Below are 18,647 nucleotides of genomic sequence, written 5' to 3' on the forward strand. Positions count from 1 at the left end.
CGCATCCAAATGCGGTTTCCTTGGAGCCTGCATAAACTGACTTACCAATCCAACAGCATAGCTTAGATCTGGCCTGGTAATAGTCATATAAATCAAACTTCCTACTATGCGTCTGTACATAGTAGGGTCTTCCAAAAGCTCACCTGCATCTGTGCTCAGCTTCACATTCTGCTCCAAAGGAACTGAAATAGGCTTACAACCTGTCATCCCATATTTGGACAGCATGTCCGATCCATACTGCCTCTGCAAGAGCTGTATCCCACTTGGTGATCTAATCACCTCAATGCCCAAGAAATAACGCAGCTCTCCCAAATCCTTCATCTCAAACTTCTGCCTCAATAGCATTTTCACATGAAGGATATCTTCATCACTATCACCTGTGATGATCAAATCATCAACATAAATGACAAGCAGCATAATCCCTTTCTCTGTTTTTCTCACATAGAGTGAGAAATCTGCCTTGGAAATCTGAAAGCCAATAGTGACAAGATATTGTCCTATCTTGTCAGACCATGCTCTAGGTGCTTGCTTCAAGCCATACAAGGCTTTCTTCAACTTGCAAACAAACTCAGGATGAATAGCATGAACATAACCTGCTGGCTGCTCCATAAAGACCTCTTCTTGCAAATCACCATGCAAGAAGGCATTCTTTACATCCATCTGATGTAAAGACCATCCCTTTGATGCGGCCATAGCTAAGGCTGCTCTTACGGTTGCCATCCTTGCAACCGGACTGAAAGTTTCTTCATAATCAATGCCATATGTCTGTGCATACCCCTTGACAACTAATCTTGCCTTGTATCTGCTCACAGAACCATCTGCATTGTGCTTCACCTTATAAACCCACTTGCAGCCAATTGCATTCTTGTCTTTAGGCAAAGGCACCAATTCCCATGTAGCATTTGCATCCAAGGCATCCATTTCTTCATCCATGGCTTTCTCCCATTTTTCATTTCCCATGGCTTGCTCAAAAGAAGTGGGTTCTGGTTCCTGTATCACTTTGACCATATAGGCATAGTGAATGGCTGTAAATCCATCATATTTCAGCCTATCCATAGGATACCTAACCCTGGTAGACCTGCGCGAAATAGGCTCACTTCCAGGTGCTCTCAAAACATCCCTGGTCTTCCTTACTCCACGTGTAACAACAGAAGGAATACCCAACTCATCATCAATGCTCTGTTCTGAGCCACTGGATTCACCATCCATATAAGAGTGACCTGCATTCACATCAAACATGGGCTGATCTACCTTCTCTTTTCCTTTTTGTGATACCTGCATACCACTCTCTGCATTGCTTTGAGGAGATTCTCCTGATCTCAATCTGCCTGTCCATGGCGAAGTATGTGAACCACTGCTAGAGGACACTACAGGTCCACTAATATTTTGTGATTGCTGCTATGAATTCTGTGCAGCATTACCATTTTGTGCATCTACATCAATCATTACATTTACTGGTTTATACCAGCTGCTCATCTCATCAAAAACAACATCTCTGCCCTTTAAATGCCTGCATTTCCTGTTGATTGGGAACATTAGGAAGAACAGGTTCTTCTTCATTTCCTGTAATGAACTCCCAATAGCCTTTTCCCATAAGGAAATTCGTCATTCTAAACTTCCATGCCTGGAAGTTGTTCTTGTCAAGCTTTTCAGTGACAATCTGAGAAAGAGAATCAGATGCCATTTCAAAACACTGCAAAATATTCTGTCATTGCAAAAAACACAGCTTTTGCCTCACACGGGCAGATCTGCAAAACTAACGAAAGTGGTATTTCACCACACAGTCAATTCCTAGTGACGATTTTGCATCAACAGGCAATAATCATGATTCTGCAACTCCCAATATCTCTGCACACAAGCATACGATGCAATTTCTATGGCAACTTTTCATCGACTAGCCGAGCAGTGGTCGCACAGCAAAAATAGGGCCTTTTTTTGAGTGCCTGCAAAGAACTTCCGCCTTCAAAACGGGCCCCGAAATGGCCTCGAATCAGAAAAATAAAGTCTCTAAGGGCTTTGCCCTCTCCCGCAGCATATATTGCACTCTCATGGGAAAGTGTGTGTGTGGAAGACTTTACAACACCCCTTTGCATAGTGAAAAGACAAAAGAGCAAAGCTAGACAATGAAATAGGACTAATTGCATTAACGAAAAAGTTTGTACAAGTTGGTGAGTCCCGTTTATAAAGGAAACTAGCAGTGGGCACTTTTGTAGAAATGACTTTGTGGAAACTTTATGGAAGTTGAGAGCTTGGATAAGTCCTGGCAAGCATCACTTTTATTGAAGAGGGGAGTTTGCCTACCTTCCATCATCCAACAAGAAAATTGGTGAGAACTAGCTTTAACCTTAGTTGGGAAGGTAGGTGTCATAAACACCCCTCCCTTGTTATTGGGGTCACAATAAAAATGAAAGCTAAGACATGAACTTATCAAGCTTGATGTAGATCAGTAGGTGTAAAAATAAATGGAGTGAGCATGTGCCTATGAGAAGAGTGTTGAATAAACGTAAATTAGCTTGGACCTTGTACATGTAATTTATAAAGGAGGAGAATGCAAAAGAGGCAAATGGGAAATCAATGAATACATACAAAGCATAGAAAAGCCTTAAAAAAATAAAAGTAGATACTAATTAAAATTCTAAATAAAATTAAACATTAACTAGAAAATTAATTGCTAAGGTAGTGTACGAAGCTAGTTTTACTAAAAACCTATGAAACATAGAACTTTTTTTCATATGAAAGAGAAAAAGGGGGGAAGTCACAAAAGAGACCAACAAAAAGAAATGGTTAAAGTACTGAAAATAATAGTAATAGGTAGTATATAAGTTATATACATTTTAAGAAATTAGATAAAGGTTTAGAAAAGAAGGGGAAAAAGGGGGCGAGGGGGGTGGCAAGGGTAAAAAAAGATTTAATAAATGAATTATAAAGGAGTTATAAAAGGGGGGGGGACTTAGGAGGGGAATATAAAAAGGGACTATATATACTAGAGGGAGAGGGAGAGGGAGAGGGAGAGGGGGTTTGAATCTAATGAAAATTGTAGTTTAATGAATGAAGTAGAGAGGAGGGGGGGGGGGTTTAAGCATAGTTTTAACAGTGGTGGTTTAACGAGAGTAAATGAGATTTTGGAAATTAGGGATAGAGAAATACTTTAGATAGTAGTGCTAAGGAAATAACGCCCCACGTGCAAAAAAACATAATGAAAACCAAAGGGACCTATGAGTCATGCTAGTGTGAGAGGCGACACATGGTTCAAAGCTCAAAGCTATGTGTGGAAGTACACAATGGTCGGGTTCTTGTGGTGACTTTGGCATGAAGTGACTGTAGTTAGTGCAATGCCACAGTAATGGGTAGGGGCTAGTCAGTGGTCACCAGTGTTTGGAGAAGTGTGCATAGAAAGGAGAGGCGTACGCTCTAATGAGACCATAGGAATTGCATTGTAGTGTAGCCACTAGGTCTTCTTAAATAGGCTAGCCAAGTAAACAGTCGAGGAGTACATGTGAAGAGAGTGGGAGAGAGGTAAGGACTCTTACTTGCAGCTTTCTCACATACACAATGGGGGAATACACAGAAAGGTGGAGGCTGAAAACAGTTTTTCTCTTCTTAATTGTGAAAGCCAAAAGAACTCTCTCTCTTAGTACAAAAGAAATAGATGAACCCTATATGTGGGTCTCAAACCAAACTCGGCTAACCTAGGTGGCATACTAATTGAGCCACTAACTAGAGTACATAAAGATAGCTATCATCCAGCTATTATTCATGGGCGCTGTACCAACCGCATCTGCAGCTCGGTGACATAAATGCACAAAGGTCACCCTGGCATATCACGAGTGGAGCTCGATATCTCAACACTCCCCCTCGAGCTCAATCCCAATTCTTGCACACCAAGCAGGTCTCTGAACTTGCGCAGCTTCTCTGCGCCCAATGCCTTTGTGAATATGTCAGCTACTTGATCCTCTCTATTGACATAAACTAGATCAATAAAATCTACTAGAACCTTCTCCCGCACATAGTGGTAATGCACCTCAATGTGCTTTGTTCTAGCATGATAGACTGGGTTATTTGCCAACTATATACTGCTCATTTGTCACAATAAATGACAACTAGCCCATCTGTAGATTGATGCATATCATAAAGCAGCTTATGCAACCAAGCTGCTTCACATGCAGCCATTGCTGCACCCTTGTATTTAGCCTCTGTGCTTGACAAGGAACTTGTAAGCTATTTCTTACTGCTCCAAGTGACTGTAGCACTCCCAAAAGAAAACACATATCCATTGGTAGATCGTCTATCAGAAATACTACTAGCCCAGTCAGCATCAGTTTATCCATGCAACTGTATCTGAACCCCAGTCTCATAAAATAGTTCATACTGTAATGTGGACTTCACATACCTCAAAATGCATCTAGCCGCATCCAAATGCAGTTTCCTTGGAGCCTACATAAACTGACTTACCAACCCAACATCATAGCTCAAATCTGGCCTGGTAATAGTCATATAAATAAAACTTCCTACTATGCGTCTGTACATAGTAGGGTCTTCCAAAAGCTCACCTGCATCTAAACTCAGCTTCACATTCTGCTCCAAAGGAACTGAAATAGGCTTACAGCCTGTAATCCCATATTTGGACAACATGTCCAATCCATACTGCCTCTACAAAAGCCATATCCCACTTGTGGATCTAATCACCTTAGTGCCCAAGAAGTAACACAGCTCTCCCAAATCCTTCATCTCAAACTTTTGCTTCAATAGCATTTTCACATGAAGGATATCTTCATCACTCTAACCTGTGATGATCAAATCATCAACATAAATGACAAGCAACATAATACCTTTCTCTGTTTTTCTCACATAAAGTGAGAAATCTGCTGTGGAAATCTGAAAACCAATAGTGACAAGGTATTGTCCTATCTTGTCAGACCATGCTCTGGGTGCTTGCTTCAAGCCATACAAGGCTTTCTTCAACCTGCAAACAAATTCAGGATGAACAGCATGCACATAACCTGGTGGCTGCTCCATATAGACCTGTTCTTGCAAATCACCATACAAGAAGGCATTCTTTACATCCATCTGATGTAAAGACCATCCCTTCGATGTAGCCATAGCAATGATTGCTCTTACAGTAACATCCTTGCAACCGAGTGAATGTTTCTTCATAATCAATGCCATATGTCTGTGCATACCCCTTGACAACTAATCTTGCCTTGTATCTACTCACAGAACCATTTGCATTGTGCTTCACCTTATAAACCCACTTGCAGCTAATTGCATTCTTGTCTTTAGGCAAAGGCATCAATTCCCATGTAGCATTTTCTTCCAAGGCATCCATTTCTTCATCCATGGCTTTCTTCCATTTTTCTTTTCCCATGGCTTGCTCAAAAAAAGTGGGTTCTCATTCTGGTATCACTTTGACCATATAGGCATAGTGAATGGCTATAAATCCATCATATTTCAGCCTATCCACATGATACTTGACTCTGGTAGACCTGCACAAAATAGGCTCACTACAAGGTGCTCTCAAAACATCCCTTGTCTTCCTTACTCCAGGTGTAAAAAGAGAAGGAATACCCAACTCATCATCAAGGGTCTGTATAGAGCGACAGGATTCACCATCCACATAAGAATGACCTGCATTCACATCAACCATGGGCTGATCTACTTTCTGTTTTCCCTTTTGTGATACTTGCATACCACTATGTACATTGCTTTGAGGAGATTGCCCTAGTCTCAATCTGCCTATCCATGGCGAAGTATGTGAAGCACTGCTAGAGGACAGCACTGCTAGAGGACACTACAGGTCCACTAATATTTTGTGATTGTTGCTGTGAATTTTGTGCAGCATTACCATTTTGTGCATCTACATCATCAATCACATTTACTGGTTTATACCAGCTGCTCATCTCATCAAAAACAACATCTCTACTTATTGTAAACTTATGAGTAGAAGGATTATAGCATCTATACCCTTTCTGTTGCAGAGAATATCCAATAAAGATGCACTTCTTAGCTTTTGGATCCAACTTGGATCTCAACTCATCTGGCACATGAACATAGGCAATGCAACCAAAAACTTTCAAATGAGAAATATCTGGTTTCCTACCAATATACCTCTCCTTTGGCGTCATGCCATGTATTGCTATAGTGGGAGTCTTGTTCATTATGTAGACTGCTGTAGCAACTGCTTCAGCCCAATAAAAATCTGGCAGGTCTTTTTCGTTGAGCATGGCATGAGCTACCTCTCCAATATGCTTGTTTTTTGTTTCTGCAAGTCCATTTTGCTGTGGGGTATGACTGCATGAATATTGCTGCTTCATGCCATGCTCCTGCAGGGACCTTGCAAACTCATTTGAGAGGTACTCTCCCCCTCCATCTGACCTTAGGCATTTTATTTGCAAGCCTATTTCTTTTTTAGCCATAGCTTTAAAAGCTTTAAAATGCCCAAGCACCTCACTTTTCTTTTTCATAAAATACACCCAAACTTTTCTGATGTAGTCATCAATAAAAGTGACAAAATAATGACAGCCTCCAATAGATGCAGCTTTAGTAGTCCACACATCAGAGTGGATTAATTCCAATGGCCTCTTACTCTCTTGAACATGTCTAGAAAATGGTTTCCTTGCATGTTTTCCAAATTGACAGGCTTCACATACCTTATGCATTTCTGCAACCTTGAACTTAGGCAATCCGGCAATAATATTTTGGGCCTGCATTAATTTAAGTCACTTTACATTAACATGACCGATGCGTTTATGCTAGATATCAATATTTGCAACTACACCGGTCCCATGTGCAAACATTGATGCACTCAATTAAGGAATGTCCACATCCAACGTGAACATCCTGCCCTTCTTCTTCCCTTTTGCCATCAAGCAACCTTTATTTTTCATATCCTCATTAAAGCATCCATGAGGATTAAATTTGACCTCCAAGCCCTGCTCAACCATTTGACCAATAGAAACTAGGTTCTTGGTGATGTTCGGGACATGAAATACATTAGACAGGTATTTCTTTTTCCCATCCTGCATAGACAAAGGAATTTTACCAATCTGGACATTAGGATGTGCAGTATCATCACCACTCTCCTGGTTTTTCCATTTTCCTTACATCCTGCATCCATTCTGCATGACTTGTCATGTGGTTTGATGCACCTGAGTCAACATACCACACATCATTGCTTTCTTCTGCACTTGTCACAGAATTGGTCATGTGCTGCACCATAAAAAAATGCTCATTTCTGTCATCACACTGTCTACTAGAGGATGCATAATTGTCTTGCTGCAATTTTCCGTTCATAATGTCATTCTGCTTTTTATAGCAATCTTTAGCCATATGATCCATTTTACCACAATAGTAGCATTCAACAATTCTATTTGCATTTTGGCCTCTCTGCCATCCACCACGATCTCTTTGGCTCCCACTACCTCTAAGGTTACCAGGTCCTCCTCCATAGGACTGGTTTTCTTGAATTTGCTGCATATTCTGATTTCTGCCATGGCCTCCAAATCAGCTTGCTCTACCTCTACCTCTACCTCTTCCAGCATTTGAGTAGAAGATAGTTTCTTTTGAAGTTCCTCTTGAAGAAGATGCACCACCATTTCTCTGCTCTTCAGATATTAGAAGAGCAATCAACCCCTCAAAATCAGGAAATTTTTCACGAACGGCAATGGATGTCCAGAACTGTGCATAATCCTTTCCTAGACCATTCAAGGTCACAGAAACTAAATCATTATCTTCCACTGGCGACCCAATGGAAGCAAGTGCATCTGCAATCTTCTCACCTTCATGTGGTAGTCATTGATGCTCATTTTTCTCTCTGCACATTATGCAACTCCTGCTTGAGCTGCATTTCCTTGGCTTGTGTATTTGTGCTGTACATTTTTGTCAAAGTATCCCATGCCTCCTTCAGTGTGCTTACATCCTAAATATGCACAATCATAGAATCTGAAATACTGATAGACAGCTAGTACATAACTTTTCTGGCTCTCTCATGCCATCCTTTAAATGCTTGCAACTCCTATTGATTTGGAACATTGGGAATAACTGGTTCTTGTTCAGCTCCAGTAATGAACTCCCAATAGCCATTTCCCTTAAGGAAATTCGTCATTCTAAACTTCCATGCTTAGAAGTTGTTCTTGTCAAGCTTTTCAGTGACTATCTGTGAAAGAGCATCAGACGCCATTACAGAACACTACAAAAATATTCTATCACTGCAAAAAGCACAACTTCCGTCTCATAAGGGCAGATCTGCAAAACTGACGAAAGTGGTATTTGACCACACAGTCACTTCCTAGTGACGATTTTCCATCAACAGGTAATAAGAATGATTCTATCACTCCCAATATCTCTGCGCATAGGCATACGATGCAATTTTTGTGGCAACTTTTCACTGACCTGTAGAACAATGGTCGCATAGCCAAAACAGGGCACTTTTTTGAGTGCCTGCAGAAAAATTCCGCCACCAAAACGAGCCCCAAAACGGCCTCGAATCAGAAAAATAATGTCACCATGGGATTCGCCCTTACCGTAGCATATACTACCCTCTTGCCACACTGTGAAGGGTGTCCCAATCTGAGACAATGCACTCTTGCACTTTCCAGCTGTGCTACCTCTAGAGATTTACTCCCAAACTCGAAAAAAGAAAGTAACACTGATCCTCTTACCAAGACACTGTGAACTTGGTTTGCTTCCTTGAGCTCCTTACCATGAACTGAGCTGTGATACCATGTGAAGAGAGTGGGAGAGAGGTAAGGAGTCTCACTTGCAGCTTTCTCACATACACAATGGGGGAATACACACAAAGGTGGAGGCTAGGAACATTTTTTCTCTTCTTAGTTGTGAAAGCTAAAAGAACGCTCTCTCTTAGTACAAAAGGAATAGATGAACCCTATATGTGGGTCTCAAACCAAACTCAGCTAACCTAGGTGGCAGATTAACTGAGCTACTAACTAGAGTACATAAAGATAGTTGTCATCCAGCTATTATTCATGGGCGGTGTACCAACCGCATCTGCAGCTAACAAGTCGGTGACATAAATGCACAACGGTCACCCTGGCATATCATGAGTGGATTACAAAGGCTCGAGAAGTGGGTAAGTTGAATATAAGTGTTAGTGCAACAACCTATGATGGGTATAGAATAATGGGGCTGCAGTTGGGCAGAAAGTGCAGGGAGGGTCAATAGTAAAGGTAGATTTGATCACTATAGTAGGCTTTAGATTTACCCATTCTAACAGGCTTTAGTTCTACCTAATCTAATAGTTTTAAGATTTAACCAATGTAGGTAGAATTAACCAATTTAATATACGAGAAATTATAAATTTATAAGGAAATTTATTAGAAAGGTGTAGATAGTTTAGGGAAAAAAAGGGGGGAATAATTAAAGATAAAGGGAAATTTTATCATAAAATCAAGGAATTTAAGAGAAGAGTGTCATGAAAGGATCTCTATTAGTTAAGAAAAAATAAAGAAAAATAAGGAAAATTTAAGGAAAGCTAAGGAAAATGAGAAAAAAATAAGGAATAAGGAAAATAAGGAAAAATAAGAGATAATTAAGGAAAACAAGAAATAATTAGGGAAATTAAGGAAAAAAGGTAATAGGAGAAATGATTAAAATCAAAAAAGGAAAATATTAGGGAAATTTATTTAAAAAGGGGAGATATTAGGGAGAAATTAAGGGGAGAATAAGGGAGTTTGAGGGAAAAGAAATTAGGGAAATTAAGGGGGGTTGTCGAGGGGAGCTCTCATCAGCAAGTGGCAAAACCAATGGAGGAAGGGATAGTAAGTGAGTGTGTGTGTGTGGTGGTGAGTTGAGAGGAGCCCCAAGGTAGCCCTCCCTACATGAAGCTACCTTACAATGGATATACCTATGTGTGGTTGCCGTATCAACTACAGTGTGGCTAGATTAATTTTCATTGTACAAGTACACCAAAAGCAACCATATACCATTGCCCTTAACTTTACATAAGTGAGAATAATTCCTTACTATACCACCCCTTCTAATAAAGTGTCAAAGTAGAAGTCCATTTAAATACTCACATTCCTATCCATAAAATGTTAAAAGTACAACAATACTCATGACTGGTCTCCAATTATCAGTAGTTGGGATGACGTGCCATAGAGTACTCCCCAAAGTTTCCCACGCCATATCCTCATTCTCTAGATTCATCAATGCAATACTAATGGAGAGGTATGCCGACTCACCTTGTGCCATCACAACACAATGAAAGTTAGAACAATTCATTCATGATGTGGAAGCCAAGCTTCAATGCTAGCACACAGTTGTTATCCATGTCACTCTATATAAATTAGCAGCAAAAAAATCTTGGCATTCTCGAATTTCAATGGCGATTTCAGGTTGGCAACTAGAAAAAATCAATGTTAACCTCAAGCTCAAAAAAAGAACAAAATGAGTCTCAAGTCTAAGGAAAGTAACGAAGTAGTACTTGAATACAAGTACCTGTTACCATACTCCAACAATAATAATAAGGGTACTTAGGAAGAATTCAAATGGAAACACCTTTTCTCCTTTAAATAATTGTACTTACCTCCATAAATTACCACATAGAGTGAGAAAACCAAGGACTCTAAGGATCGATGTCAATCATCCAACTATAGAGAACTCTTAAACAAATTTCAAAGGGGCTCCTTTAATCCTTTTATCAATAACACAATAATCTTAAAATTGATAAAAAGTCTCCAATTCTTGCATCATTAGATCATTAGATCATGCACGTCACACCATGTCATAGTGAAAAAATCATCATACATGTGGGTGCTCCAACTAGATCAAGGAATATGCCAAACATATTAAAAAATTCCAAGGCAAGTAGTCCTTGTGTCCAATTTCTTATTATTAGTACTAATAATATTATCATTAAAAAAAAAATCCTTATGCTGCGTCGCTCAATCCTATACATTCTATCATTGTCTATATAAGGACTACTTATGGCATGGATACTTATCCATGTTCCATGAAGAATTACTTAGGGCTAACTCCCCACGTAACAAATTAGGTTTTTAATAGACAAATTACCTCCTTTATTTCATTGATAATACCATGGAATATTTTTTTCGATAATACCTAAACTCCTCTGGTATAAATTATGTTGAACATTTCCATCTATTAAATTTTTTTCTAGGGAATGTCTGCTTTTATCAATGTTTATATGCCAAATCATTGTAGAAATCACTTAGGAATCCAGAAATAGACCAAAGAGTAATCCAATCTAATGACCATGAACTAATGCAATAAAATATCAAAGGCGAACTAGCCCAAGATTTCTCTAAATATGAAAAAAACTCTAATGGCAAAACATTGGCATAATACATTTGGGATTTTTGAGTCGAGAATACAAAGATACATGTGTAAAGACATGTGCTAAGCGCCTCTAAAAGCATGCCATATGTAAGCAAAGTTTTTGCACCCCTTATCATCGATTGATAAGGGATCTTGGTTTATTCCTTAAACTCATGAGGAAGGGGCAGTGGGATTTTACTATCCTTTCCTACTTATAGGCTTTGCTTGGAAACTAGGCACATCCACATATATAATATTGTCAATCTAGACATACAACACCTTCAAAAGAGGTTGTGTGTGATTCTTGAATGCATCATTTAAAACTAAAACTGTGAGATTAGGATCATTTCTTACATTTGGTGTTTTCAAATAAACCTTGGGAATTAGTTCACCATGGTAGATCATGCAACTAACCACCTGGTATGTGATGTTCTCCTTTTTCAAATAGTTGGGCACTTTCTTAAAGTGAGGATGATTGGTCTTCTTTTGATCCATCCCATCAATGATGATGGTTAGGTATATATGAGGCTCTTGGTAGCTCTTCTTGCGATGGTTTGCTAACTTCTTTCTTTCTAAAGCTTTCATTTCTTGATGCTTTTGCAATGCTACAATTGCTTCTTTTGCAAATATGTAATAATGTTAGATGTTGCAAGAAAACTACTTTTGACAAAAGAAGAAAATTTCACGATATTATTATATGCACCTCTCTCCTACCCTTGGCTTTGATATGTAAGGCTTTCCAGTCTGTGCATGTGGCACACACACCAAAGCAAAAAGCTTTGGTATCTTCACAATGTTGAGCTCATTCTTCCAAGTCCTACAGAAGTGTTGGTAGGTCAGGTACTCATCACCGGCTTGAACCATGGCCTCATTATACATGGAATGGATCTTGCGCTTGGAGAAATTATCTTGTAAGTGCAATTGGTCACTATTGGTAAGAGCCTTAGCATATTTTTGTACAAATTCTTGTAGCCAAAAACATACCATGTTGCCATGTGGTCCAGGTACTCTCATTTGTCCTACCTTACAAATGTGGGGGTCTTTATGGAGGTAGGCCTGTAATCTTCTCAACCTCTCATTGCCAAGAAAATGTGTCAGTCTGTATGCTTTGCACCAAACTATCCTTGAACTGAATGAGTACTCAAACACAGCTTTGTTCATCTTGTTTGCCTTAGGTCTTACGAAAATAGAAGTTTTGATCATCTTTATTCATTTGAGCATATTTTTGACATAACTCTCTTAATTTTGCAACCCCAAATGTTACCAAGCACATTCTGCTACAACAAAGAGTATTGGAGGTCTCTTTAAGATGTTCAGTGTCCACCAATGTATGAGCTATCTCTCTTGTGTAACTAGAATTTTAAAGGTAGACACTCATTTGTCTTCCCATAGGTCTATCCTCAATAAACGAGATTGAATTCCACTTCCATGTTGTGATAATTGAGATAGTTGTGGATCATTTGGGTTAGATTTCCATTATTGGAAACAATTGCTATCTTCATAACTAAAATAAAGAGAATCATTAAATGTATTACACATGGACCACATAGCTGATGGCACTTTTTGACCTCTTGTGCTTGCTGGGTGGTGTTTGAAGCAATGACATCCATTATTTCATTCTCTTTAATGGGGACGTCCGGGGCATGGATATGAGACTTTGGGCCTGTATGTCCATGATCATCATGCTTAGGTGAGGGAGTAGGAGACACATCCAAGGTCACAAAAGAGGTTCCAACCTTCAACACGAGTACAAGATACATCCATTGTAGCAATAGAAGTGCCACTAGAACTATGAGAAGAAGAAATTGAGATAGAAGTAGTGTCAAACTAACCTCCCATGCTGATCTTGTTTAGCTTCAATGGGGACGACCCAAAGTGCCATGCACAATGAAAGGAAAAAATTATATGCCACTCTATAAAAGTTAGGGTTGTGATTAAAGTTTCCACCAAAGGAAAATTTCAAAAAATAGCCATTTCTTCCTACAAATCCGTAGAGTGTAAATGATATCCTGCCATATGGCAACTAGGGTAGTCGCGGGTGGAATTGGGTGCTCACTTATCACAAGACTGCAGTGAGCCACCCAAATCTTTCAAGCCGTGATGCTGGCTACCACCTCCTAGACACTGTCCTCCTGAGGAGAAGGAGGAGCTAGACTATAAGGGGGGAATGCCTCGTGGAGTGCAATCCTTTGGATGCTCTGACCCTATATCTAGTATGCTGGGGAGATCTCATCAATCTAAAATGCATGTCCTCCCTCTATCAACCAAGCCACCATCCCGTAGGTGTAGTCTCTACAAAGCCTCTGCATATGTGTCATGATCCTGAGGGCTCCCATCTAGATCCTCACTGTGCTATGACAGCTCCACAGGCGATGCAGGATAGTCTCTAGGGCACCATCAGAGCAACAATGGCACTACTCGTCCACTCACATCTGCTCCAACCATGGTTCGATGGGCAAGCCTCAGTGGGTGGCCAGCCAGAAGAAGTAAGAGATCTTCCTTGGCCGCAAGCTGGACCACAACCGCATCCAGAATCTAGAGCGCACATCTCGGGGCACTCTTTGGGTCACCCAATGTCTCTTCCTTGAAGGGGTCCACCTCGACGAGTCCATCTGAATGTCCTTCCTCTGTGTCAAACCAAGAGCTAGTCGGTGTTTCTCGAATAGCTCTTTACGGAGTGGTTTCCTACCAATCCGTGTGGTGTAGGAAAAGAAAGGCACCTTATCCACTTGCTCAACTAGGCCACCCCTAGAGGGCCAGAACCACTCTCTCGAATCCCACTGGCAGGGGTCTACCCTCCCACAACCAAAGGTGCCATCTAGAGCCATTCTGATTTGAAATACTGGGAGGGTCAATGTGCTACTCCTTCCCCAAACGGAGCACCATTCTCATCATCTATTAGTGTATCCCATCAAGATTTCCATCCATCTCGAGGTCACTCTTGGTGAGTGGTTGAAGTAGGCCTCTAGGTCCTACATGGAAGAAGCCAGGTTGTGTACTACCACACTACATCAACAACCTTAAGGGAACACAAGTACAAGAAAACTGCCCCAACCATCAGTTGTCTCTCCAAACGTGAAGTCCTTCCCACCACGACTCCGGAATGGCTAAGTCAATCTCGTCCATCTGCTGCCCTGCCCCTGGTAGATGTGCTAGGGCATCAAGCCTTGCCTTTGTCTCCATAGGTAGTGTCCTCCAACAGCCAAAGGACCCTGCTGGACCATTGTCCCAATGTGCCCAACCAATGTGAGTCCACTGTCTGAGCATACGGCCCTGCTGATATCTGATCTCTAGGTGCCACATAAGGGGTTAACGCTAAAACTCCTCTTTGCATCTAGGCGAAGCATGGATGAGACCCCCTGCCAGTCGTCATTCCCATACCCTATGAAGACTCCTCATCAAGTGGGAGCCCTCCCCCGTAAGGGGGGCCTTTGAGAAGATCCATCGATGTGAAGGTTGCCAATGTCCCCAATGTGTGGGGTGTTCCTTAGAAGCCCTCATTGTAAGAGGAGCTTCCAAGGCTCTGCACCTGGGGTGAGGCCACACGAACCACCAACTTGCCCAAAAGGGCCCTAGTCTGCATCTCCAGAGCAATGACACCCAAGCCTCCCAATGCACGCAGCATGATCACCGTCTACCAAGCTACTTGGGCCCTACTGTTCCTCATGCCATCTGAACTTACCCACAGGAAGTTCCGTATCAATCATCGTAGCTGCCCAATGCAAACTCTATGAAAGCACCAACAAGAGGCGATATACCAGGCCGTGGCAAGAAGGACCCGGTTTGCCACTTAGGCACGACCTACTAAGGAGAGTTTGGCCGAGCTCCAATAGAGAAGCTTGCACTGAACACTCTCAAGGACTAAGGCAATCTGCTACTTTGTTGTAATGTCAATACCCACTTGGCAATTGAGGTATCTCATTGTCTAGCTCTGCAGTATCCATCTGAAGCCAAAGTCACTCCTCCACTCCCAAATCTCCTGTGTCTCCTCAAAGCTTGTTAAGAGACCTATAGATTTTGTCCAGTTGATCCGTGCCCCTTAGGCCTCATAATAAATAGCCAGGGTGCCCCTAAATCTCTCCAGACTAGCTGTGGTGCCCTCAACATACAAGGCTGTGTCGTCTACAAACTTTGAGTCAAGTAGCTCCTCCTCCTGTTTGATTGGGAGCTTCAACCTATGAGACTTGCCACTTGTGATCTCAAATAGTAGCCCAAAGCCTCCACCACAAAAAAGAAGAGGAAGGGAGCAAGTGGGTAGGCTTAGTGGACTAAGAGAGAGGAAAGGCCTCGCCTGTGTGTCCTCCAATAAGCATTTGGCTAGAGCTCCATGCATATAGCGATGAAACTCCTCTGACCCTTCTGATAGAGAAACCCAATCTCCTCATAGTGCCCTCCAAGAAAGACCACTCCACCCTGTCGTAGGCCTTCTCAAAGTCCAAGAGAAGGATGGCCAATGGTTGTGACTCTTCTCTAGACCAATCCACTGCCTCCCAGAATGTGAAAATGTTGTCCAGGATGCTATGCTAGGATGCTATGCTCTTGGACAAACCCAATCTGTGTGTCATGGATGATGTCGATAAGATGGGGCCGTAACCCTGCAAACTCAAGACCTTGGCGAGGATCTTGTATGTAGTATCAAGAAGAGTGATTAGCCTCCACTGTTGGATGTCTAACCTATCTCTCCCTTTCAGGATCAAACAAATCCACTCCCTGCTTAAAGACTGCAGGAGAAGGCCTGTGTCAAAAATCTCCTAGCAAGCTAGACAAAAAGGGGCGGAGATAATCTCCTAGAAGTTTTGAAAGAAGGCTAGAGTCAAGCCATCCTCACTCGGGCACTTCTGGGTTAGGAGAGCCTTGAGGGCTTCCCAGAGCTCCTCATCTATGAAAGGCTCCTCAAGTGTGCTGCATAAGTCTTGCGAGACTACTGGCAGAACGTGATCCCAAACTAGCTCTCGGGCCACAAGACCAACTGGCATCATCCTCTCCATCTGAAAGAGCTGGCTGTAGAAACTTGTGGTCATGTCCAAAATCTCCTGCGGGTTAGTGTGCATGATGCCCTATGAGTCCTAGAGACACTGTAGCTGTGTGCCTATTGATTGGGGCCCAATGGTTTGAAAGAATTGCTTCATCATCCTATCCCCTGCTGCACCCATCGGGTGCAGGAGGAATAATAGGAGAACTTAGCCCACCGCACCTCCGTGTCCTAGAGCTCAAGACGGGAGCTCTCTCAAATCTATCACTAAGCCACTGAGACACTGGGTCTTGCTCCTTGAGCCTCTCGATGGAGGCAAGGTCTCTCCTCAAAGCCCACTCTCGCTCTTGATGGGTACTTCTCTGTCGAAGGGCATGAGCCTGCAACCCCTCACTGCTCCTTTGAATTGCATCGACCACCCACATAGCCCAACCCTCACATGGTGACTACTCCCAAATCCTTGCCATGACCTGCTAAATCTCCTTGTCCTGCAGGAGGTCCTCTAGAATGCAGACCCCTTCTGCGGGAGACCTCGGCGGGGCTGATCCAAGTGAAGTACGACTAGAGAGTGGTCTGACATCGTGGTACTTGCCAAGATCCCGGTAGATCCGCCTCTATGTAGTGCCTAGTCCCCAATATAGAAACGGTCTAGTCTCTCTAGCAATCCATCGTGTCTCCTCTATCTAAAGGAGAAGAGAAGGCTGCCAGGTGTCCTGCTAAAATCTGGCTCTCTCCATGGGTCTCTACTGATCATGAAAATGAACTGCTCCTAGGTGCTATGCTCTACTATTGGCATCTCAAAAAAAGGGGCTCTGCCCTACTTGTCTTCCCCAAACTCCAAGTTGTTGAAGTCACCTCCAACAATCCAGGAGTCTACATCCAAAAGACACTCTGACAGCCTCCTCCAAAACACCAAGTAGTGCTCTCTGCACACTGGGGCATACACATTCAGGATCCCGATCCTGGACTCTCCTATCCAAACTCCCATCCAAACTGCCCGTCCTGAAATGATTGCTTTGTGTGATTTTGCCGGGGGTTTAGAGGGCGAGTAGTCAATATATGGTAGACCTCTGGGGCCAATGTCTGTGAGACTGAGATGCAAAGCCCTTCACTCGGTCCTACCGCAGGGGACCACTCCTCTAGACCTCTCCCTAGGAGAAGGTGATGGCGGTGTCTGATATTTGAAGTTGACAACATGTGCTCCTGAATCAAAACGATGTCCATTGTCTATCCTACCACTGCCCTCTGCAACTCCTGCCGGAGTATCAGGTACTACGGTTGGCTGAACACAGTCGTGGAGCTCGTGTACGTTCCAACTCACTATGGTCCAACTCATGAGGATGCACATGTGCCAAAAGAGCTTCGAAAGAAGCTAGATCCTAAGTCTAGGAAATGCATCTTTCTGGGTTATGGTGAAAGTGGAGAGATGGGCTATCGTCTCTAGGATCCAGAAGCAAAGAAGATCATATGCAGCCATGATGTAGCCTTCAATGAGAAGAAGATGCATAAGGCACCCATGAGGGATGTGGAAATGAGAAGAATCACTTTCCAGGTTGTGAATCCGCCTACATATGTTGATAGACAACAAGTTGTCCATGCACCAAATGTGCAAGAAATGATACCACCAAGTACTCCCACAGGTATACAATCAAGGGTAGATGATGGATCATCTATTGGTGGAAATGATGAGCCAAATTGGCTGATATGCAGGTGGGACAACAAGCTGAAATGCCCTTGAGAAGATCATCTAGAGTGTCTAGACCACCTCATAGATTTGTTCTAGGGGTAGACTATGTGATGCTTATTGATTGCGGGGAGCCTTCTTGCTACAGAGAGGCTATGATGCACGAGGATCAATGTAAGTGGGAGTATGCTATGCAATCAGAGATCAGTTCACTTATGAAGAATAAGACTTGGGACTTGGTTTCTTTGCCACATGGAAAGAAAGCATTGCCATGTAAATGGGTCTACAAAATGAAGGTCACAGGTGATGATGTGCCTAGGTACAAGGCCCGTTTGGTCGCTAAAGGATTCAAGCAAGAGAAGGGTGTGGACTTTGATGAGATATTCTCTTCGGTTGTGAAGATGACCACACTTAGATGCATGCTTGGACTGTAAAGAATAAGGGAGAGAGATAGGAGACTCAAGTTTAGCTTTCTTCACAACATACAAAAGAGAGAGGACACAAGGTTGGAGGGTGAAGCCTTTCTTCACTTTTGCACACAACAACGATACAATAGAAGAGGGAAATACCCTATATGTCAAAACCTAGAATACGTGGTTCATATGTGAACCCAAACCAAAAACATACGTGGTAGTCTAACTACACCACGAGTACAACTAACATAGGCGGTGACATAAATGATAGTCATCCAGGAGATAT

This window comes from Dipteris shenzhenensis, chromosome 6 (assembly GCF_047967505.1).
Source record: "Dipteris shenzhenensis isolate YYH24624 ecotype China chromosome 6, Dip_SZ_1.0, whole genome shotgun sequence".
NCBI lineage: Eukaryota > Viridiplantae > Streptophyta > Polypodiopsida > Gleicheniales > Dipteridaceae > Dipteris > Dipteris shenzhenensis.